This window comes from Dromaius novaehollandiae, chromosome W (assembly GCF_036370855.1).
Source record: "Dromaius novaehollandiae isolate bDroNov1 chromosome W, bDroNov1.hap1, whole genome shotgun sequence".
In the NCBI taxonomy this organism is placed as follows: domain Eukaryota; kingdom Metazoa; phylum Chordata; class Aves; order Casuariiformes; family Dromaiidae; genus Dromaius; species Dromaius novaehollandiae.
In genome coordinates this window covers 57,066,632-57,091,478 of record NC_088130.1, presented here as the reverse complement: position 1 = coordinate 57,091,478, position 24,847 = coordinate 57,066,632, and positions in this window count along the sequence as shown.

The window sequence follows — 24,847 nt, the reverse complement described above, 5'->3', positions numbered from 1 at the left end:
AATTTGTTAGCTCCCCTTCACTGGATGTTTTGCATCTAAAAGCTGCACTGCATCGGTGAGGTTTAAAGCCCTTTCCGCCGAGTGTATTGCTCCGGAAGATACACTGTTCCTAGAGTATCTAATTTCAACCTTGGTAAGCACCCAGCTTCCCACACACAGAAGAGTAGAGAAAACTCGAGCGACGGATGTGGCATACAGCCCTGCAGGGAGGGCCAAAGCAAGAACTGTGAACCTATTTCCTCCTCCTATCCTCAAGTGGGTTCATAGGCTTCGCAGTAATCCTTTACGCCAACTTAAAATTCACGCACAGCCACGCAGTGCTAACTCTTTGTTTCGGCTGACATCTAGTGGTCCCTACACAGACGCATTTTAAGCAATCGAAAGGACTTTTTTTTTTGTCAGGTTTCCTATTTGGATAGTACACACCAGGCCTGAGCATCATGTGAAACTTCATTGTTTTCGACTGAGGGCATGTAGCATTTTATAAGATTTTTGTCTGAAAATGATTTAAATCAGCATTTTGATCTGAATTTTGCTTAAATTTCAAGTGAACCAAAACCAAATACAAATATAGGGCTGTCAATCAATACACAAAAGAACCAGTTTGCCATGGTTCTTTCACACGTGTACAGGCATGTTGTGAAAGCGGATCAGCTCTGATATATGAAAAGTAAAATGGTAACTGTCCTATGCTACACTATCCCCACATATTTTAAAAATAGTCATTGCATAGATTTTCCAGATTAAGAATGCTACCTGTAGACATGGCACTCAGTACAATTGATCTGTGGAAATCTATCTAGGATTTTCTGTATGCTCTTCACTTCTCATTATGCTGATTAAAGGATTTACTATTGCATTAAACTTTCAAAAAGAGACGCAAGAATTATTGGCTGTAAAAAGGGCAGTATAAAAAAAACCAATAACCAGAAAGGATGGATTAAAGCAGAAAATAATCATGTGTTTTCTATTGGGCTGAATAGCAGCTCCTCACTGTTCATATTTGCTCACATCATGTCAAAAACTCTGTAACTGCAAAAGGGCATCCAAAGAAAGGCAACAGAAATGGTATTAGAGTCATGGAAATTCTTCCAGCTGAAAGCAGCATGGAAGAAGTAGGAATAGTTGGAGTGTTATTAAAGAAGACATTAAGTGTCTGAGATTTGCAAACAGTGAATGGAAAGAAGATGTGCCATTTACGCTCTCTTCTAATGAAGGAGCAAAGTGGCAGTCTATGAGATGAAAAGCTGAAAATTCACACATTGCAGTTAGTTAATTCAGATTTCATTGAGGCCACGATTTCAGCAGAATCCAGCACCCAGCTTACATGTTAATAAAGATAATGAGAACATCTGTACTCACATCAGATAAATTCACACACCAGCCTTCAAAAGGGATATATACCCTCATGTCCCAGGGTATCTGCCAGTCTGTGTGATGAGAGTAGGAGGAAAATCTCCCTGGGGTATGCCAGATCACGTTCCTTCTTTAGGAGTTTTCCACTTTCTCTGAAGCTTTGGCTTGCTGCTGTTGCCAAAATCAAACTATCAAATGAAATGAACTAGAGGTCTGATGGCAGTTCTCATGTTCCCAAGTACCACAGCAGCATATGAAAGCAAAAGACACATATGTTCATTACGGAAGGATAGAGAGGCAAGAAAGCGAGAGCCAGCGAGGCAGATACCCGGTTACCACTGGTACAACATCACACATCTCTTCTCATGAATTTACCAAGCTTCATTTTAAAAGCAGTTAGGGTTTGTTTTTTACCTCCATCACTTTAACTGGGAAGCTGCTTATTTACCTAGCTGTTCCAATGGTTAAGAACTTCCTTTTAATCTCCTATCTTTATAAAGCCTTTTTATATCTATTTCTTCTTATTCCAAAAACCTTGTACCCTTAAATAGCTCCCACCTCCATTGAATTATCATATCCCCACTCAGCCTTCATCTTGCCGGACTAAAAGTCACCCTTTTCTAGTCTATTCCTATATATCTCTGTTCTCCTGATTGTGCCAGCAGTCTTTTTTTTACATTTGAGTCCTTACCCTTCTTGCACATAAGCAACCAGAATTGTAAATGGTATTTCAGAAGTTTGGGAAGCACAAAAACATTGTGCTTCCTAATAGCTACCAAATACTTCACTGACACATCCTAAGATCTCATTTACTGCTCTACTGCCACCTCATTTTGGCTATGTGCAGTCGTCCTTTAAACATTTTCAACTAATTATCTCCCAGTTTATAGCAAAAATTCTTGCTATTAGTCCCTAAGTGCAATGACTTTGCACTTTGTACAAATGAATTTCATTGCATTTAATCAGTGTGAGAGTTCTTTTAAAATCAGTCATTAATTAAAATATTAAGATTTGTGTCAAGCAGGGCACTTTACTAGTAAACCTCCCCTTTGACATTACCCTCATCTGTTTCTCTGTTAACCAATGCCCCAAATACCTGCGGCTCTGTACAGATCCATCTTCTTCAGTTCAGTTAATAATTTTCTCTGCGACAGCATACCAAACACTGGACTGAAGACCAAAGAAATGAGATCTAGTAAACTAGTTTTGCCAAGAAAATGATTTATATTAAGAAAGAAAATGATATGGTAAGTTTGGCATGATCTACCTCTGGAGAATCCATGCTGCATTCTATCCTATTTCATTTACTCCCCATCTCTTAATGATTTCCTTCTAATTTTTGCCAAATCCTTCCATTCTACGGAGATTGGCCTAGGCTGGCATCATGACAATGTACACCTTGGAGAGATCCGTAGTCTAACTGCCTGCGCAGAGGCAAGATCAGGTTCAACCAATGCTATTTTTGACAGATGTTTATCTAATCTGTTCTTGAAAAGTAACAAGGCTTTGAAAACCTCCATTTAACCACATCCGGTGTTACATTTCAGTTAGAAATATCTCTTACTGTCCAATTCCAGCCCTCTCTGCAGCAAAAGACTATTTTTTTCTAGCTCTTTTCCCACCCAGAACAGAAAACAATTGATCATCTCTCTTTTCATAATAGCCTTGCAATATTGGTTGTATTTGGCAGTGTTCTTTCTTGCAGATTAAACAAGCCCAGTTCCCTCAGCCTTTCCTAATAGCTCATGTTTTACAAACCTCTTACATTTCCTGTTGTTCTCTCTGGGACTTTCTCCAGTTTATTTTATAAATATTTGAACTATTATACGTTCTAACCTATTCATTATAATTCACAGTGTAATTTTCTTGCAATCCTGTAATTCCTGTTTCAAGCACGAATAAAGCTTGGTAACCAGTACAGTGAGCGTTTGTTGGGCAACACGCACGCAAGCAGGCATGTGCCTGTACGAACACACAGAAGAGCTGCCTATGCCGTGCAAGCAATGTCGCCACTGTTTCACCGTGCAGCAGACAAACAGATGCACCTGCAGCCCATTCTAGGTATTTATTTTTCCTTCTCCCCTTCATACCTGAAGCCCTGATCCGACAGACTCAAAAATGTAAGTCACTCCAATCACTCTTACAGAGCTCGCGCCTGCTGTTCTTTGCGACCGCTTCAAAAGAATTGCTACTAACTTAAAACTTACAAATTTTTTAAAGAGGGATGTTTGGTGATTTGAAGACAAAGCAGCGATGGCTATGTTCTGGCCTCTACTCCAAAGCACACTTACCTCTCCATATTAAACTGCCACTTAATAAAAACACATAAACACAGCTTGAAGCAAGGACTGAAACCTAGAAATCCTCTCTCCTGAGGGGGTGAACAGCCATGTAACATTGCCTGCCCATAAATTTATCCAAATCCCACTTAGAACAAGGTAGGGATTTTGATCCCATGATTGCATATGCAGCAATCAAAAGATACATTCAGGAGACAGAACATGCATCTAAAACGCAGACATACAGAATCATGACAATACAGGCTCTTTAAGATTTGTCTTGGAAACTTCAGCCTTGCCACGTTCCAGGATCTCCCATCTTGTGTTACAGGGGACTCCTAAAGCTTTTCCCACGCAGGCTTTCCCCACACAGAAGTTTAATAAAGTACTTGTACTTCCTAGATGTTATCATTTTTTAAGATCAATGCATCATTTTGACACCAGAAACAATTTAATCTATCTCACTCCTTTCTTTTTCTGCAGTATTAGCCAATTTATTTTGAAGGTTCTCCTTTGTATTCTAATTCAGAACCTACAGGATATTTGTTTATGACTTTTTCTTCCATTCCTTTCCATCAGAGAGGTAACTAATCCCTCGCTGCCAGCTCCGTAAGTGCTGCTGCATCAGTTTACAGGCTTGAATTCCAGCCTCCCTGTCAGAACAACGTGATGAAGGAGCCTGAGTGACTGAGGCAAGAGCCCAGTCCTCCAGCGGCAGCTGTACCTGACTTACCACGTTTCAATGCAAACCGCTCTGTTTATCTGCCGCAGAGAATGCTGCAGCCCCTATCCCTCTGCTCCTCTGCTGCTGACTACGCCAACGTGGGCAGCAGGACCTTCAGTGACTTGCTCTCATCCGATCTGCTTTTGCCATGTGCTTAAATGAAACGTGCTATAAAGGATGTTGTACTGCAGCAATCGCAGGTTTTATAATGAAGGTGTGCTCCAGTCCCAGGTAGTTTTCCAAATTTCCGGTTCTCTAATGCTTTATGTCAATAAGCCAACGGATGTCTCAAGGGGTTACAGAAGCCTGGGCTTGCACAACAACACAGAAGAAAAACTTCTATCTTTGGCAGCTTAAAAGGCAAAGGAATCCCTGTCTCTGTTACTTGAGATGATCTTAGAATCAATCCTACTTCAAAGCATCTTCTGGCAAAAGGTCTACAGAGCTTTCAGTGTTTTTTTTCCAGTCGTGATTTTCTGAGTACAATCGCTGGTTTTAATAATACCAAGGGCCAAACTCTGGCCTTACAGGCGTATACAACCATTCATAGGTGTGATGAAAAGCTCAGTGCAGAATTTAATCAGAATTTCTCTTCTTTCCTCTCCTCCCCTCCACTCCCCCCACCTCCCTCTCCTCTCTCTCCTTTCTCCCCTTCTCTCCGCTCCCCTCTCTTGTCCTCCCTCTCCCTTCCCCTTCCCCTTCCCTTTTCCTTTCCTCTTCCTTTCCCTTCCCTTCGTCTTCCCTTCCCTTCCATGAAGAAGCTGACTGGGAGGAACAGGAGAGGTGGATGGAGGTGAGAAAGACGCCAGGTGGGGGAGGAAGCCATAGTTTAGGAGTGAGCTCTCTGTTCTCTCCTTTACAGTTCCAGCCACAGGGATTGAAGCGTGTTTTCTCCTTGGAGCCTTTCACTCTGATTTCCAAGTGACCCTTCCCAGTGGCGATGCTCTAAACTCCTCCCTTCTTTGGAAAGGAGAATAAGTGGACCCGAAGTGCCCTGTGAGCATGTCCTCCTAGAGGAGGAGACGATCCTGTCCCAGATAAAAACATTACCTTGGTAGTGCTCACTTGAGTTAATTCATTTTTTGCTCCCTAAATATGAGGGATATAACATTTAGTGTAAACATCCCAATAATTACCTTCCCTGTGAGTCCTGCAATAAGTATCTCCACATTTTTTCTTGTTCGTGCTTCATTCAAACAGTAAATTTGGTGTCTTCCCTTCCAGGAAGCAAGCAGTTAAAATTCAATTTGAAATAACAGTTCCCAGAAGTTTCATTTACCTCAGTAATTACTGCTCAGGGAGAGAGAAAAAAGCCCAATCCCTAAATCCCCATAGTTTGCTGGAAGTTCCTCTTTGCAGCTGACATTGTATTTACTGATATATTTTAATTCAAGCATGAAAAATTAGTCAAATACCAATAACTTTGTTATCCAGAGCGCTGACAAAGGAAATAATGGAGCAATTAAACAACACATTGGAACAGGCTCATTAAACAAATATAGCCACCATTTCACTGGCAGCAGCATCTTCATTAAAACTGGGTTAAGTATCAGGCAGAGAGAGAGAAAGAAAAGGGGGGGTGGAGGGGGCTGGGCAAGTGAGAATAGGGATGTAATAATATTTTGCAAGACGGGACACTTTCCAGCATGGGAAAGAAGGTATGAAATGATGTTTTGTTTATGTCCTACCAGAGGGTCAGTGCCAGCGATGGATTATGCTGAATTCCCCTCACATGATCAAGGACCTTCTGGGTTCAAATCTGAGTAACTTTCTAAGGGAAATAAATCATCTTGACTCGGCAATGAACTGAGTAAGTCCCGCAAAGTGCTGAGCGGACATTACGGATAGTGTGCTCCAGCCTACCCAGGATTATGGCTGTTCCTGCCAGGACCTACCTGCAAATCTCCAGAAGCCGGGGGAACGAGTCACCTGCTTACCGTCAGGCATTGACCTAAGCCCCTCGGCAAGCTGCGAGGGAGCACGGCCAGACGCACACACGGCCCCTGTGCCAGAGGCGAGAACCAGCATCTTTTTCTAAGCTAGTACAGCGTGCTTCGCTTTCTGCATGGATACTGGGATTTTCAATGATGTATTTATTGTCCTCTTGAGCAGTAAGTAACTAGCTATTTGAACAGGTTGTTTGCTCATTTCCCAGCTCTTCTGTTTTCCTGCTTGAAGTAAGTGGCATTTATAACAGGAGAGATCAGGTGGAGGAGAGTTCTCCAGGCTAAGGATATTCCCTGTCTGACTCTGCAAGCAGATGTCTTCAAACGACTCGAGTCTCCTGGGGAATCTGTTTCTGCCAGAAACTGCAAATCTGCCTCAGCCTGAGCCTTTAGAAGTCACTCAAGTAAATATCTTACTGTGTTCACAGGTTATTGTGTCCAAGTCATGTTTGCAGCCACAGTTCCCCCCCAGTGAAGATCTGCAGCTGCATCTCTTGCCCGTCTGTGAAAAACCAGCTCCTGGCACCAACCCGTTTCTTAGTTTCGTATCATCTGATGTGGGAACTGGATGCCACAAAGCAACCCCACCCCTCCCTTTCCAGTCTACACAGGATTCATGCATGCAGCATTTAATGTTAATTTGAAGTCAGAAGTCTCTGCCATACATAGTTTGGAACAATTTTAATTTCAGAGAGTAATTATTCAGCCAGCATAAAAATGTATGAGTCAGATCTAAAAGGGAATGGTTCAGTTAGCAGGCCCAGTAGGGCAGCAGCGCTCTGCGCTGCCACGTGGGACAGCCAAGGGCTGGTGGGAGAGCTCCCAAAGCAGGCGGGTGCTGAATATGCCACACGTGACAGGAGTGGAAGATGCATTTTTACAGCACCAAGAGCAATCATGATTTGGCATCTTCGACACGCTTTATGAACATTAAGGATTTTTCTGCTCCCTTGTTCTGTGCACTCTGCAAAAGGGCAAAGAAAAATGCAAATAAAGCTACTAAAACTTAAGCATGAGGCAGAGAGAGGGAGGTTATGGCAGTGGAGACCTCCTCGTCCCCACAGAAAGTGCCTCCGCGGTTACCTTGACACATTCGGGGGAAGCAGGATACATGGAGGTCTTCTGAGCAAAGGCGACAGCCACACGCTTTGGCGTACGGCCCTGAAGCCCTGGGGAGGTCTATGGTTCCAGCAGCATTTCCTCCCACCCTAAGGGGAAATGAAGCCTATTACTGGCTTGGAAATTAAATGATAAGAAACTATAAACGAATTCATCCATGGGAATCGGCCTCACCTCAAGCACTCAACTGTCTCACATCCCACAGATCTCTAGCTAGATCCTATTGATCTCCTATAATCTAAATTGTGCACAAAGCCTGATATAACTCTGCTGGCGCCTTTAAAATTCACTGAAGTGCAGAGCAGAACAGGTTTTTTAGAGCATGAGGAAATATAAGATGATGGGGGGCTCACATAACCACCTCCCCTTGGAGCCTCCAGGGTAGCTGCTGTGGCAAAGGGTAGGAATAGCCAGTACAGAAGCGCTGTGCTATCCCAACCTTGCCGTAGCATCATTAGCAGTTGGGTGGAGTGATCCCGCATTCAGGCCTGCAAGCAGAGTAAGAGCATTCCCCAGCCATGTGGTGCAGCAGAAGGTTAGGCACGAGGGAGGTGATAATTTTAATGGCTGGAAATGTGGGGAGCAGATATGGCTTGGGGACGAAAATAAAGGTTGGGTGATAGTGCATGAACATTTAAGTTCATAAAAGAGAAAGGACAGAAATGAGAGTGGAGAGAAGGAGGCGGATGGGGAGCGCTGAGGTTGGTTTGTGATTTGTCAGTATGGAGATGGGATCCAAAGACACACCATCAGCTAAGGTCACCAAAAAGTGAAGCAGTGGAGTTCAAAGAGCATGCTGTTAATCAAGAGATTAGAATATTGCAAACATACAGCACTGAGTTCATTGAGAGTCTAGCTCATTTGCAGCCTCTATTGATTTTAGTGGGATTACCGTATATATTCTGCTTTGAGAGATGTTTAATCAGTTCTTTTGTTCAAATAATGATTTAAGCACTGTTCTGTCCCTGCTCGTGAACCTCTGTGCAGGACTGATCCTGTAGGCTGTTTCACACTGAACAGCACCTTGGGATGCGAACTAAATACATCATCACCTCATGGGTCTGGCTTTCTTCTTAAAGAGAATATGCACAACAAAATTAAAATCCAGGCTGAATCCAGTATGAATCTGCAGTTAGTACTGTGCAGCTTTATGTCCGCCTTCTCAGTTAAATGTCTAACCTCCCAGAAAGAGCCTTGGCCCAGGCTTTATGCAGGAAAACTTAAGTCATATTTTCTATCTGGATAAGTGGTACAATAAAATCATTCCTGTGAGCAAAGGCAAACAACCTCTTATGCACCAGCTGAGCTGCAGGAACTGACTGTGTAAGTGCTCTTGGCCCACAGCAAATGCAAGGCAATATGATTTAGCTTAACTTCCTTTCACTGCAGGCTAAGCTTATACAGGTGTTATGAAGTCCGCACAATGGAAAAGCAGGGTTTATGAGATTTGCAAGTAATACAACCCGAACTAGCGTAAAAGAGGGCTGCTAAGTCCCTGCTACTGCAAAGAAATACCCATGGAGCCAAAGTGGGATTTAAAAAAAAAGATGTCTCATCCCATTACACAACAGAGTAGCAGCTCCCTGAAGTGACAAAGAGAGGACGCTCCCTCTCAAAGTCCTGCTTCGGCACGCACTGAATAAGGTATGGACAACAAAGCTGAAACTGATTTCACACAAACCAGCTAACTCTTAAACCACTCCAGCTTCTCCGTATGGGTCACTGTACATTGCTTCTTCCAAAATAAAGCCTTTTTCAGGGAACCAGGAATTATATTATTGCTTTCACAACAACAGACACTACAAAAAAGATTTTGCTTTGGCAGTCTAAAAAGCACGTAAGATCCCTTAGGTGTATAACATGCTCTTTCTCTACCTTTCTTTCCAACCGCTCATATCCTGCCCAGAAAAAACATGCTATAGACAAGTGTGTGGAAGGAGGAGGAACACTACGGAGAGTATAGGTGGTTTTCACTGGGCAGGGACTGATATTCTGAGGTGTTTCAGTACAATGTTATCCAACACAATGTGATCCATGTGTTCACGCCTGAGTGTTTTAGCTTTTCCACTATGGATCAATAATAGCCATGCAACATACCCAGAGAAAAGATGTGTGCACAAGCTAACAGTGACCGAAGGGCCAGGTTCTCACCTATAAAAGTTTCCAATTGTACTACCCTAACAGTGTAAAATCAGATTCAGCCTACACATGTACTTTAGATCAGAAGAAGGGGTTCATACATCTCATGTCTCATTCCTTCTGCTGTCATATCGTTCTGTTCTGACCCAACCCCAGGGACTTTAGCCACACAGAGTAATGGCTGATTTTGCTGATCCTTGTCCTGCTATGCATTGCATAGGAGACCATCCAGTGAAGCTGGGGTCTTCTTTATCTTCAGGAGGAAGCTCAGAGCACTCAGCGTGTGGAGTTCATGCAGAGTAAGGAGGAGAAATGGGCAAGCATCACACCCACTGTCTGTCACTCATTGCATCAGTGGCATCTTCTCTGAAAAAGCCGGCATTGCTTTCTCCTCGTGCATCTGGTGAAGACAATAAATGCACTTCCGTGGTATCAGAACGCGGCAGCTGGCCTGAATGTAGGTCAGCAAAGTCCTCTTTACCCAAAACTGATGCAAGTGCCACACAAACCCCAAGAATATAAGAAAATCAACAATCCAGACCTACTCATTTTTTTGGTCCTTCCAGGCAAAGGGTCCTGACAGTTATTACAGATCACTGCATCTACATCATCTACAACCCCTCTGCACACAGGCAACATTAATCTCATGCTGTAGTAAATCCTGGTTCATTTGGGCTGAAACAAGACACAGGGTAATATGTTCATGCTACAGGGGTCAGAAGGAGGTCAGTGGGCATTTGGAGCTTTTTAGGGACTGCTGTCTCTCGGGCCAGAGCAGGGTCAGGCTCCACTGCTCTGCAGTCAGTGAGACTTTGAGCATGCAGCAGGCCAAGCAAAGCTCATTAAAAATAAGGAAGAGTGGGAGGGAGCAGAGGGGAGAGAGGAGAGAGCAAGTGAGAAGAACACAGCCAGTTGCGGTACAGTGGAAATTTCCTGCTGGCTTTAAGCCCAATGGCAGCCATGGTCCCAGCACTGAGGAAAGCAAAGGAGGGATAGAGGTGAGAGAAGACAAATGTTAAGAAAAAGGAATGGCTGTCACTGACATAACTGTTTATTTTGGTCTACTTTTGCATTTATTACTTCAAATAAATCATCTTTATTTGTTCTTTCTGTGTGAATGACATTACCCAGTTGTTGGGCTCTTTCCAATAATAGGTTAAATGCTTCTCCTGTGAACCCAAGCCTGTACAGTGCTGGAGGGTGGAAGATAGATCTAAACAAGTCTCAAAAATAAAAGAATGTTTTGGGTTTCAGCACATTTTACTATTTTTAAAAGAAATGAGAAATAACCTGATGAGATTTCTGCCAGATGACACAGACATTTTCATTTTATATTTAGGAAAAACAAACTAGTTGAGCTCTGTACACAATATCTGAAACGTGTACAAATCAGTGTTACATGTTTGTGATCAGAGCTAAGACCTAGGTCAGCCTTGCCTGGCTGCTTTGACGGTTTCACTTTCATTCCTAGCTGATTTTTTCTGGATGATTTTAGGGACTAGGTATTTTGAAACAGCTCCATGCTCATATACGTTTAAAACCTACCATCTGTGATTCTTCTTTCAGAGAAAAAGATTAAACCACTGCCCAGAGCAAAAGAATATCTCAGAATGCTCTAGAAAGGTGAAAAAAAGCAGTATTAAGACTTAATAAAGACTGGCAACATATTGCTTGATGTTTCAATATACTACTTTTTTAAAAAGAACATCAACTGAGGATGTTGCTTAATTGGCATGTATGTAAACTTTCAGTTCCCTGTGACCCAAGGCTCACAGAAGATCAGTCTAGCTCCATACCAAGAGGAATCTTAAGGCTAATTGTAGTTATTCCTGTCTATAACCCGGCCTCTAAAGTCCATGTTAATTTAGCAGGTACAGTCAAGTTACATTCCTTTTCTAACAGTCACACTCGTAATACATTGCTTGCAGCATCTCCAAACATGTGGAGATCTTATAAAATGTTATGCTGGCATCCCCCAAAATAAGAAGCTCACAAATCAGGTCACAGGATGTCATGTGATGGATGGAGCTTGGCCTGATCTGAATCATGCAACAGGTGTAGTGGAGAAGGAGGAAGCAGGGCTACTGTTGTGCACGCTCCTCTGGCTGCTACGGTAAGGCTCCCTGTCTCCTCTGAAGGACCTGTGTGTTAGGCACAGCTGGTCCACAGCTCACAGCTCCGCTGATGGCAGCTCTCAGACGGTGGGAGCAGGAGGGGAAGAGCAGTGCTGCACTGCAACTGTCTGAGAAGCGGGTAACACAGCAGGATGATCACTGAAATGCATCTCCACATCCAAAGCATGAGCTTGACAGCCTCATCTGCCTCTCCTGGGAAAATCTCTGCACAGCTGTGTGTGCTGACTTCGTCCTTCCACAGTGTAAGTGAGAAAGACAGAATGGGTGTTAAGACATGACCCATTTTCACTATATATCTGTACCTGTAGAAAAACAATATAAAGTATATCTTATATATGAACCCAGGCCACATCCAATCATGGTGTGCATGTGGGGGCTGAGTGTGGGAGTAGGGAGGGGTGAGCAAGGCTGTGCAGCTCTTACCGTATCGTGCAACTAGGAAGCATGCCCCATGCCGGATGCGTTGTCCATGCCCCACGAAATCTCTGCTTCTAGGCTGAGAGAGACTGGGAGAGAGAAAGAAAGAGAGAAAGACCAAGGGAGGTTTTTCTTTCAGCAACCTAGATGCTGTGGACATGCTATGTCAGAGAAAAGCACGGCACAAATGACCTCTCTTTTTTTTATAAAGTAGGAAACCAACTGAAAGCAATACACTGATTCAGATACAGACCCAGTACCACTGAGAGAAAACTCATGCCACATAATTGTGAATACAATTATAAAATTTTACATATTGAATAATTTCAGATTTTAGCAAAAAAAAATCCACTTTATCACAGACAAGTAACACAGATAATCTGCTTAAGGCAGGAACACATGTTCCTAGACATTTGTGCAGCATCCAGCACATTTTGGAGGCTTTACTGCATGATAAGAAGCTACAGTTTGGTGAGGAATGTGGGAGATTATTGTTGGTTGTTCATTATTTCTCCACCTTTATACATTCTGGAAAGGTACGTGTGGGTAGAAAGGATGCTGGGTAAAGTAAAACAGCTTAAAATACTGGCCTCATAGTCACAATCTAAAGCGAATTCTTCATGAGAATGGAAACCTATCTGCAATATGGTTTGCTGCAGCTTCAAGTCCTTCTTGTTATGTCTCTTCTAGTTTATTGCAAGTGTGTTGTTTGTACAATACTTTTGCAGAAAGGATGAAAATCTTTGTTATCCTGGTTTTTAAATTAAATCACTTCTTATAAAACATCATATTGGAAAGCTTTTAGGAGAATAAACAACTGATATGGGTTTATTTCAAACTTATTTTTTGCTAGTTCTAACCAAACTAATTTCTATCAGTCGGACAATGTTGTATTCAACCAGAGCAGCAAAAGATCTTTGGTTAATTTCACACTGATATAAAACTGTAAAATCAGTACTTCGTTACCTGAACTTTCTCTCTTAATTCCTCAAGGTGATGTTTTCCTCTGGGTACATAAAGTATATTAAACTACCAACTCACACCACCAGAGGGCAATGAAATAAGGCTGATTTTACAAGGCATGTTATGAAGCGACTGAGTGCGATCTGAAAGAAAATCCCTTGCATATTAAAAACCCTTTTACAAAGCTGAAAATACATTATCCCATTTATTCAACATTTTCACCATTCTAATTTTCAGAGAAGACAAGAAACCGGGTTGAACATCAATATACTAAACTAAAACTACCAAGGAGCAACCAGAATACCTGAAAGCAGGTACTCTGGAGGATATGACAAAAAAAGACTGCGGCATCCCTAACGATTCCTCTTGCTCCTACTCACTGGATCTGCACTCTGAGGTGCTGTGGGGTGCTGAGGGTCCAGGGGAGGAAGAACTATGATTTTTCAACACATTTTCAGGCGGAGAAGGGTGTTTAACTGCAGTAATATGTAGGAATACCATTTTCTGTCCCAAACACCAGATAAACTTTGATTCTTAAGTGCAAACAGTACAACTGGGTTACCAGCATGTCCAGGGCAGGGGGAGAGGGCTGAGGGGCTGAAGGGCTGGACTAAAAATGACATAACTATTCCACTCCAATCTAATGAAACAAAACCTTTCAATCAGACAACAGAACCAAAATACTCAGCTCTGGGTCAATCCAGGATGAAATGTTTTGCTTTGGGATCATTTAAAATTTTTGTTTAGCCTTTCTTCCTTCAATTTATGTTTACATCTATTTGAAAAATGCTGCTATGGCATGGGGGAAAAAAGTCTTGTATATAGAATATCCTCCCAAAAAAGAGCTAGCATTTTTGAAAAGAAAGTTTTCTGAGATGCTGAAATGAGACATTTTGACACGTGTAATTCCCTCTTCCCACTACCAGTAAGCCAGAGGAAACTGCTAACTTCTGCTCATAGTAATGTAGCTTGGCCCAGTGTATTATTTTTTCTTCTAAATTGTTGAGTATTTATTTTTCTCCATCTTTAACTTGTTGTAGAACTTTATCTCTTCATCTCTATTTGCATCTTTGTCGTTTTCACTTTTTTCAGTGTCCCCCTTTTCTTTCTTTTGTTCACCTATTTTGTACATTCTTAAATTATGAACCTTTTATTTAAATTTGAAATTTGTTCTGTGCATATAAGCTTTCCAGACACTTGTGAATGCATTTAGAAAGTGCAGTGAATTCCCTGCTCTCTACTAGCTCTCTGGAAAAAAGAAATAAAAAATCAGATAGCTGTTCCCACTGTGAGTCCCTGAGATACAAAATAGTCTTTCTTCTTTGGGGCGATATCTGCCTGCATTGAAACAGTATAAACAGAATAGCTGCATTTGCTTTGGCTGAGTTATTCAGGATGGGAAATAAGTTCAACTAACTGTAACTAAAGGCAAACTTTACTCTTTAATTTCAAACATCTGTTCGTCTGCAGCAATCAAATATAACAGCACATGATGCCTCGACTAGTCCTGGCAACAAACTTATAGCCAGAATCGCCTCAAATTGTGTATATTCATATCCTACCTTGCAGAACAAACCCTGAAACTATGTATACTGCAGAGCTGACTGCTGAGTTAGAATTAAGGAAGCTGATTTGTAATCGGGAGAGGAGGGGCAGGCAAGGAAACTGATAGTTAAAAAGAGTACAGAATTTGGGAGGATGGATTATTTTTATAAAGCTGAGGCTGGACTCTTTACCGCATGTCATTTGTTTGCAGAGTAATTGGTTTTCCACTTCAGGCCATTTACATGCTTCTAAGAAAGCAGGAATTGCCATAATCAAGAAAACAGGATTTTTTGCAGAACCTGTACTTAGACAGACGTGATACCCACTTAACAATATCCAGGTCTAATGAGGAAGGGGAGAAATTTACCTCAAGCCCCATCCGCTGCAGGAAGGTCTAGGCTTTCTACATTAAAACCACAGGGTGCTGAGTTGAGAAGAAAAGCCACACTTCAGAGTTCTCCAAAGTCGGAGAGTTTTCAGACCCCAAAGGACTGGACTTTTTTCCCACATACGGAAAATATTACAGAAATGAAACTCTCTCTAGCTTCAGTATGGTAACATTATGCTAATATAAGTAAGAAGGCCCAAAGGACTGGCTGGGATCCCTCTCTGAAACCTAAGGAACAGTAATTTGTGGGGATGCAGTAGAAAATGGACAACACAGGATGCCGGAATAGCTTGCTATCGATGAGAATGGAAGGCGCACTCCATTCACAGGTTTGCAGGATTCCCAAAGCCTGGTAAAATCAGCTACATTTTATAAACATCAGATATAGTAAGTGCTTATTTTGTACAGACAGACAGTAGTTACTAGAAGATGGCTTGTCAATCAAAATGAAAGAAAGACAGATAATGAAAACGACTGCAAGCTTCGCTCAGTGGAAGTACAGCAGACTATATTCACCAAAGAGAATCAGAAGAGAAATAGCTCAGAAGGCAACAGAACTGCAGCAGTGATGATGCTTTGCTTTTAGATGCTATCTTCCATCCAAGGATCTGAAAGCATTTTCCGAAAGGCGGGTAAATACATGAGAAAACATAGGTGTAGAATCTGATGTAGCCAAGGTCACATCATGAATCAATGATGAGTTTAGGAACAGAAAGGCACATTTGCAGCCACTTGATATGCTCCCCAGCCAATGTTTCCTTTACTGCTTATTTGTCAAGAACACTGTTTTCATATGACACTTATTTTCCTGTCATTAAGAGAGGCTGATTATACTCAAACCAGGGCCTACTGGGCTCTCCGTTACACTGAAAGCTGGGTGTTTTGCATGCTACTGCGGTATGTTTAGTGACTTGCATTCTTTGATCTGAAACTGTCATTTCCACAAAGTGAACGTACATCATTCGTGAAGTTCTGCTTAGCCACCAGCTGCAGTATATGTATCTACTACAGTGTACTGCGTATTCCAGTCATCTGTGGGGGCAGCACAAGAGCACTCAGCTTCTAGAGGGGATACCTGACACTCAGACTCTACCTAGGCTTCGGCAGATTTGCACAAAGCTTATTCCTATCCCTTGCATGCACTTATCCCACATTCAAGCCAGGTTTGCAAGTAATCTGCAGTGCTGGCTCCATAGTACCTGTCACCAAAGGGGAAAGCCTGGTACAGCAAGCAAAATTTGCTGCAACTTAAAGGTGAATCTGACCTATATTCTGTGCTCCATGTTTCTTCTGCATTTGATTTCAGTTCAGCAGAATTCAATGGACATGAAAGAGTGTGTGATGAAGCAGGGAGAAAGGAGGAATGGGAATTAGAGACATATGGTATAACTGGAATTCTGCTACTATTTCATTTTTGAGCACTTGGTCCAGGGTCAAAATGAAGCCAAGATACATCTTCAAGAGATACTGCAATGAGAAACCATTGACATATCTAAGCACTTCCTCACCTTTAATCATCAGGCACCAGCTGGTGATGATCTCATGAGCAGTGCAGCGGCATTTGCAGTAACTAAACCCTTTATTCTGTCCAGAGCACACTAGCTACAGTCATTCTGAAATGCAAAACCTAGATTGCTGGATTCAATAAAAGTGCTTATGAAAGGTCAGACTTGTCTTAGATGGTGTTTAAAGTGAGCACAGACGGCCAATAGGGCACCCATTATGCTTCGGTTTCCTGTGAGGAAGTCGGCCGTGCTTTCTTACCTCTGGGGTGCAGCATTGGACAGTTAAAGTAGATTGGAGTCCTCTTATAACACAATAGAACAGAATAGATGTCCCTTCCAAGTGTTGTTGCTTTTGCGTTAATTAAATTTGACAGGAGAGGCTTTTTATTATTTCTTAAGTCCTTTTAGAGAAGAAAGCTGTAGTACTATTAACACGTTCTTAACTTGAAGCTGTGTATTTTCTTAAAGTATATATTAGGTTTCCTGGAGCCTGGGCATCTAGGGCTGAGTGAAGATATACAACATAGACAAGTAATTCACAGAAAGTGTCTGGACTTTATGTCATTTTCAGTTCTTACCCACAGAAAGAGTCCCTCAGTTGAATCTCACTCACTGAGCATGGTATAGGATTTACTAGATGCAAATATAGGCATGATTCTGTCACACTTAAGCAAAGTTCTTCCTGAAAGTCAGCCCTGCTGTGGTTAAGAGCTTGAGGCACATCGCCAGTCTGAATAGAGAGGGGAGTGCCACCAAGACAGATAACATGCTGGTAGCAATAATATCATGGAGACAGAAGGAAAGGGGAATTAGAGCCAAAGTTATATACACATTCTACAAACGTGATTTATTTCTGGCTCCAAAAAGTGCTCCAAGTGACTCTTTTCTAAATGGCCTGAGGTGAGCAATGCATGTCCCATAGCAGTCAATATGACTGCTCAAATAACTCAAGCTTGAGCTTATATACCTCTCTGGACTATAGCTCAAACCAGAGAACAATTCAGAAATATGACAGTAAACGGACCTGGCATTCAAATATTTCACATACAAAATCTCAGCTCCTTCTTCACTTAGAAACCTAATTCTTAAAAAGATATTCAAATTTCTTCCTTCAAGGTCTATGTAGTTTTGAAGTCCCATTTTTATAAGAAATAAGTACTAAATTAGGAGACTTTCCCAGCTTCTTCTCTTCATAATTAGTATTCTAAGTCTACAAGAATTCTCTGCCTGCAGCTTGAATGAGGATGAGTTAGCTCAGATTTAAAGTCTTTTGCATGAGGTACTAGCTAGTGTTTAGGTCCCTTAGTATTTCTTACCCCTGCCATTCTCCTCTTCTTGCTGCAGTAGCTACATCTCTCAGGAGACCGATCCTAAAGGCTATTTGAGCAAGAGTTTGCAGAACTGCACATTTAAGGTTCTCCTGTGCTGTCACATTAGGTTAGTTCGACTTGGACAACCTGATCTTCTTCCCAAATCTCTCTTCCCAGTCCTAACCTCCCCACTTCATGATGCAGATTTTTCTTCTTGTTATTGTGAATGATTTGACAGAAAAGGGATATGAAAAAGAGATCATACTGCATGATCTCTAGGCAAACGCACCTTTCTGGGGAATCTGTCACACATACCTGCTCCACACAAGTCTCTATCCAGGATTTTACTTAAAAAGAGGTGGAAGAACGGAAAAATGGTCCAGCTCACTGTTACTTCTGCAGCCGCACATTTTTTAGCAGGTCTCTACAGTAAAATAGCATATCTGCTTGTTATTTTTTATTAGCATATAAGAGCAGAGAGCCTTGGCAATCATTATTTCAGATGGTATTGCTCTCTACCTGTCTGCAAGTGCAGGAGCTTTCTTCCTAAATGTTTTCAACTTCTATTTCCACACATTTATGCTGCTTCAATAAAGTACGAACAATTCAGATCCCACCTCTCCAAATTTGTTCCATAAACGGTTCATTATTTAATATTTGTCATGAGAAATTGCCTTTCTAACTAGAGTCCTAGACTGTGGTTTTGTGAAACTTACTATCACAAAACAATTATATTTATTATTCCAAATGCAAAAACAGTGTGTTAAAGAAGACAAACAATCCCTGTAGGGCTTGCAACCCATATATTAGATTTTTTTTTAGGATACAGTTTCTGAGAAATTAAACTATTTTAATTTTTCAAGCTATATCCAATACAAAACAACTAAGATATAAAAAACAGTTTTGCTTTTCTAAGTAACATAATTAAGGGAATGGTTTAGACTTTATGGTTTAAAATTTAATCTGTCGCTAAAATACATCCAGTCAATTAGTGGCAACAAGGTTGAAATCTAGGAGCAGAGGTGATCAACAGAGTAGGTCCTTTTGCAGGGCTGGAATAAGGCAGCTGAGAAATGTGGGGCTCCTATTCCGCATTTGTGCTTCACTCCCCTTCTGTTCTAAGTATTTTCTCAGCTTAGCTCTTATTTAATCCTTAAACAAACTCATCTTGAATTTGGGCCTCAGTTGTCATAAAATGCAGTAATGAGCTTTTGGGTTAATCTTTGTGGCAAGCCTATCCTCTCCAGAGGGAACAAGCTTCTTCTTGTCCAGCTTCTTCTCATGGATAACTGATGGAAAACCTTTGGTGCAGCAGCAAATATTTGTGATTTGACAACTACATTACCTAATTCTGTACCAGAGCTCTATGAACTTCTGGGCTACAGAGCAGAAAACCAGACAACCACCTAGGAGAACTGCTCGTGCCTTGCTACAAAACTGCTCTCACAGCTGAGCATTATGGAACAATCTGTTAGTATCAATGAATTTTTTATTCATTTCTCATTTTCTCCTGTCTTTTACTTACCATTGAAAACACATGTTCTAGCGGCCCCTTTAAGGTTTAAACATTCAGGTCAGCATCCTAAGAACCACTGGAAAAACTTCCTAGCAACATCTCCTGTCACTATGGTAATGTGTTGCAAGGAAGACTGAATGAAGACCTGTCACTATACAACAGGATAGCATTTTTTTGTAGTTACAAGAGATTTCCTCTCCATAGCAGAGAGGCAATATGTAGCTCTCAATAGAAAAAAAGACTTCTGTAAATTGTAACAGAAAAGGATATACAATAATGTGTGTGTGACAGAGAGAAGGAAAAAGTATGGAAGAGATTCCCCTGAGGTCCCAAAATTTCTAAGGTCAAAGCTGCTTGAGGACTCATGTGATGTGTGGTAGCCCATGGCTGTTTTTTTAATAGATTTTGGATTCAGAAGCCAAAGAAAGAGGTGTTGAGCTTTAATCAGGTTCAGCCACGTGGCCAAGCCTGCTTACAGCATATGCTAATTTAAATGCTTGGATTTCATACAGTTGGTTTCTCATTCAGAGTAATGAGATTTTGTAGCTATTACAAAGATGTTGCAAATGCTCCACCTGCCCCAACCAGCATATATTTTCCCAGTTTTCATATTCTACACTTATGAACATTTTAATTACTATTTTTCTACAGTGCCAACAAGAGCCATATGCCTTTTTTTAGTTGTAAATGACAGCCTTAATTTTCACCTGTGCTTGCTTAAATCCCACAGTGAAGAGGAAAAGAGGGGGGGAGGAGATCTTTCTTATAAAGATGCTAAGTAATAAAAATTGATAATTAGATGTAGATTACAGTTAGCACTCAAATGCCACATCTTGACAACATCCATTGCACAAACAAAAGTATCCGCTGGACTCCACTACTTGCAGAGCTGAGAAGTAGCCTAAATACCAAACAGCATGAATAGCTGTGAATTTGCATTTAAAGTTCAAAGTGTAGCCATGTTTTGAATGTATATTAGGGAAAGTCTCACTAGGTAAAGAAATTGTTTCTGACAGGAAGGAGGCAGATAAATTTTACCAGTACTTGACAGAAGGTAGGTCTGAGAGATGTTATATAGGAGAGCTCAGTCCTTCCTTACCAGGTTTCTGTTTGCCATCCACAGATGGATCTCACACAATGAACATGATGTCCAGTGCTCTGAGGACAAGATTATATTAAAAAGTCTGCAATGTCAAGCACACCTAGTGGAGATGTATTTGCATTATTCCTCCCCATCACTGTCATCCTGGGATATCCTATCTCACCTCAATTTGTTTGTGCCATTGCTAAACCACTACTTAAGGAAATAATTCTGCTTTTCTAATACACTGGAAAGTAACTAAGGTCTTACGCACATTTTAATATGAGATGTACATTAATCTTAGAGGATACTTTGGGACTACTTGCATATGTTTTCAAGTACAAGGCTAGTCTTACAAAAGTCCAGATACTGAGCTTATTAATATCACGATGAATGATGTATTAGTCACTTCCCTGGCACTGGGATGTGGGTAATAGGGGTCCCTATTACCATGACCAAAGCAAGAAGATCCTTACAGAGGAAAATATATCTACCTTGGGATTTGACACAGCGACCAGGATAATACACTACTTCCAAGAATCTCTCCGCAAGCTGCAGCACACAGATCCTCTAAGTACTAACCAGCTTCTACCTCCTCCCTATCCAGGCATAGCTTTTGGCTGTGTGGTCAGAACTGCCCAGCCTTCACCACGTATGTGGTATCTCTTCCTTAGAAGGTCCTAGTCAGAACTTTCTCTCACTGAGGAGCTCTTTCTTCTTTGACTGAAGACCCTGACTCCCCAACTCCTAATCCACTTCGATCCTGTCACGCCTGCCAACTTCTGCATCTTCTCTGTGTCCACTTACAGTTCCTGCTTTTCTTCCCTCCCCAGTCTTTAGATGATAAAGCCGCAATGCTGTTGATCTATGTGGTGACCCAGCAAAGCTACTAGAACAGTGTTCTCTGTTTGATCAAATGCAAGCCCCTGTACCTAGCCAACCAAAAGAAAAGGCAGAGACTGGAGAAATCAGAGCCTATCATAAAAATAAACTATCACAGTGAAACAACAACAGAAATCGATGGAAGAAGTCTTACTTAGTGGAAGGCAGAGGCAGGTCTCTAAAGCATAGATGTTAATTCAAATGGTGCAACTAGTATTTTAAACTAAGTATTAAGTTACCTAGCAACATCAAAGAGTTGTAAGAGCAAGACCTTCAGAAGGAGATTAGAATTAAAAGAAAACACATCTCAGGCAAATACCCAAGCGCTCTATACTTCCTTCTTGCTAGAGGAGAACCCTCAGAAACACATGGCTTAGCATATCTTTTGACTTGGGCCTTAGGGGCATATCTTCAGTAGCTTTTGTCTTCTTACATATTGTTCACTTTTGTTTTCATGTCAAATTGTCCTAGCTGCTCTTATGACCATCTGCATGCGTAGACACAGCAACTGTAACTATGTTCCTCACAGCACATGCAGCTGTAGTTGTACAAACAGCTGTGGTATTTACAGGTACAAATATAGACAGTGACAACACAAATGTTTTTGCATAAAGGACAAGGATCCATTTTCCAGAAGCTGCCTAGCAAGCACGATCACTCTCCCTTGTTTCTAATGCCCGCACGGCGGCTAAAGCCCACAGGTCCTCCCTTTCTTCTTTTGCTTTCTTTGCTAGTTAAATAAGAAAAATCATAAATCTCAGGCTGAACTTGAATATACTTCAGGTTTTACAGGACTGCTTAAATTCTGACTTTTATACCTGTGGGACACTCCATACATTATGTTTCTGAGGCAGTCTGACTTCCACACTGAGTCACCAGAATGGCTCTTCTATCAATAAAATCCCTCCGAAGAGCTGTTTTGCTATATGGCAGCTTGCAGATCTCTCTCTGTGAATGGTCTGCAACAGCCCAAAGTTCAGGTGGTTATGCTGCAGGCCATTTGCAAAACAGACACTTTGCTCTGCTCAGGAAGCACAGAGAGTGGCTGTAATTAGCCAGCTGAAAATGTACTCGCTGAGCATGGCTGAGTGAGGAGGCACAACCAGGATGAAGCACAGGCCAAACAAGATTGTGGTGATGCTATTAGTTTGGGGAAGAACATCCTATATTTGACAGGCATAGCTTTCTGCTCCCACTAATGACTGCATGAGCTATGCTATGCTCCTAGATTTGTTTCTAGCATCTCTTAGCATCTCTTCTAATCTGCTTCTCTCATTCCAGAGCTCTCACAGTTCCCCATGCCACTGACATCTAGATTGAATCCCTTCAGGTGATTCTGGACTGAATACAATTTAAGACAGTAAGGAGATAAATGCACAAAGGAAATGACTGAATAATCAACAGGTGATGGTTTATAAGGAGCAAAATTTTCACCAATTGCTCAACCAGCTGTATCTACCACCATGATTTCATTTCCTCTTTGCTCCCACAGTGAGATTCTGGTCTATACAGTCTTGGAGACAGCCTAAGAGATCACCTATCTGTCACTGACCTACGTGACCAATTAAGGTCAGATAGTACCTTAAGTTACAATTTCCTATTCAAACACATAGGGATGCTGTTACTTAGTTATTTATCCTGCACAAAAGACTTCTGCTTACAGTGTAAGTTTCCCTAAATTGTCTCTCAGTTTTTGCTGATATCTAAGCTCAGTGAAAGACCTCTTTCACAGTCTTCAGGAGATCACCTTTTTGCTGATACTGGGGCAGGAATTGTTTTGTGGAAGATTGATCTCTTTTTTCTTTTGACCTCAGCAAAGGGCAAACGTATGTGTGATTTATTCAAATTTCTGCACATGTTCCTGAAACCAATAAAAAAATACATTTCATAAAACTTAGGGGAATATCAAAGCTATTTTCAAATTAGAGGCTGATAACACTTTTTTAATGTATTGGAAATTCCTTAAGTTACATATCCTTTAGGGTCCTGTAAAGCAACTAAGTTTCAGTGTGCAGTTTTCTGGCAGACTTTATGTTGCTTTTATTACTCTGCATAACATTCTTTTGCAGGCTGCTAGTATGTGTTCTAGGTACCCCCTGCTTAATTAAAAATAATAATAATTAACTAAAAAAAACCTCCTGTGCATTTTCAGTATGGAGCAGAAAGAGAAAAACAGAGACATCTAGACACATAAAACCACATGTTATCCTGATACTATTTGACAAGCTGAAGTTTGGTACCTCAGTCTCCATACCAGGAGCACCTCATAAACCTTAAATATCCCCCTGAGTCATCAGCGTCTTGAATCAGTTTTGAGTGATGCGTGCCAGCTGTCACACAGAGCAGCATGGATCTCCTCAGTCAAAGGGAGGAAAGTAAAGGAAAGAGAGACCTAAGGGGGAGCACTTGTATGCAAATGACTTTGGAGCACAGGATAACACCACGACTTCTCTTAAAAAACAAAGACTAATTAGTTAGTCCATATAATATGCACATATATATGGACAATAGCAAAATTATGATTGCGCTGGCACATTCATTGACTGGATAGCTTGTAACAGTTCAAAGAACTCTATGAAGTCGATGATCCAGTCATTTTTGGCATGACAGATAAAAACATCCCCTGCCTAACTATTATAGCCTGCCAGTAAACAACACTTCTATTGATCCACAGTCTGCAACGGCTTCTGAGTAGTTATGGTCTTCCAAGTTATCGATCTGCAAACCAAATGTTGTCAAAGTGGACTTTGACACAACTGACTGTAGCAACTGCTGCTTATCAACTTGCTATTAGTTCCCTAAGTAGAAGGCTAGATTCTGATTTTGCTTAGGTCACTCCAAGGCCTTGAGCTTTCATTAGAGTAGTTGATTTCAGTTTAAATTCAACAAGAGCTTGAGAGGGCATTCAATACAGAAACAGGAGACAGGTCTTCTCTGCTCTGCTCTGCTGTATCTCACTCTGTACCTCCCATCCGTAAACTGCGTACAAACGTTCCAGGGGTTTTAAGGTCAAAGGGACCATTAGCTAAAACTCAGTGATATGTGTTTGACTAAGCATATCTTCCACACAATTAATTACATAATTTTATCCATCATCCCCTAAGATGTATGGATGAAAAATACTATATAAGAGCTATTGTAATTATAGACAAATTCCGCTCAATCAAAAAAGGAAGAATTAAGTGAACTAAAAGTCTTTGTTGACTTCATATCTCTTAACTCAGCTAGCATTTTATTTTAATTTAATTTCTCCAGAGTGAAATGTACTTTTTAATATAGAGGTATATCGGATATGGCTGATAGAATAATACAAATATTAAGAAACTGTATTCATAATAATTTGTATTAGTACGAATTGAATAGCACCTAGTAATTTTTCAGATTTTCTCATACTGTTTGATAAAGTTCTCTAGAAAATTTGAAGATTTTTTTTCAAACCTTCTCTACTCCAGCATTAGTAAACAATAAAATGTTTATTTTCATTTGAGTTTATTATTATAGCTTTAAAGGAAAAAATTGTCCATTTTCTTTTAGAAGGTACA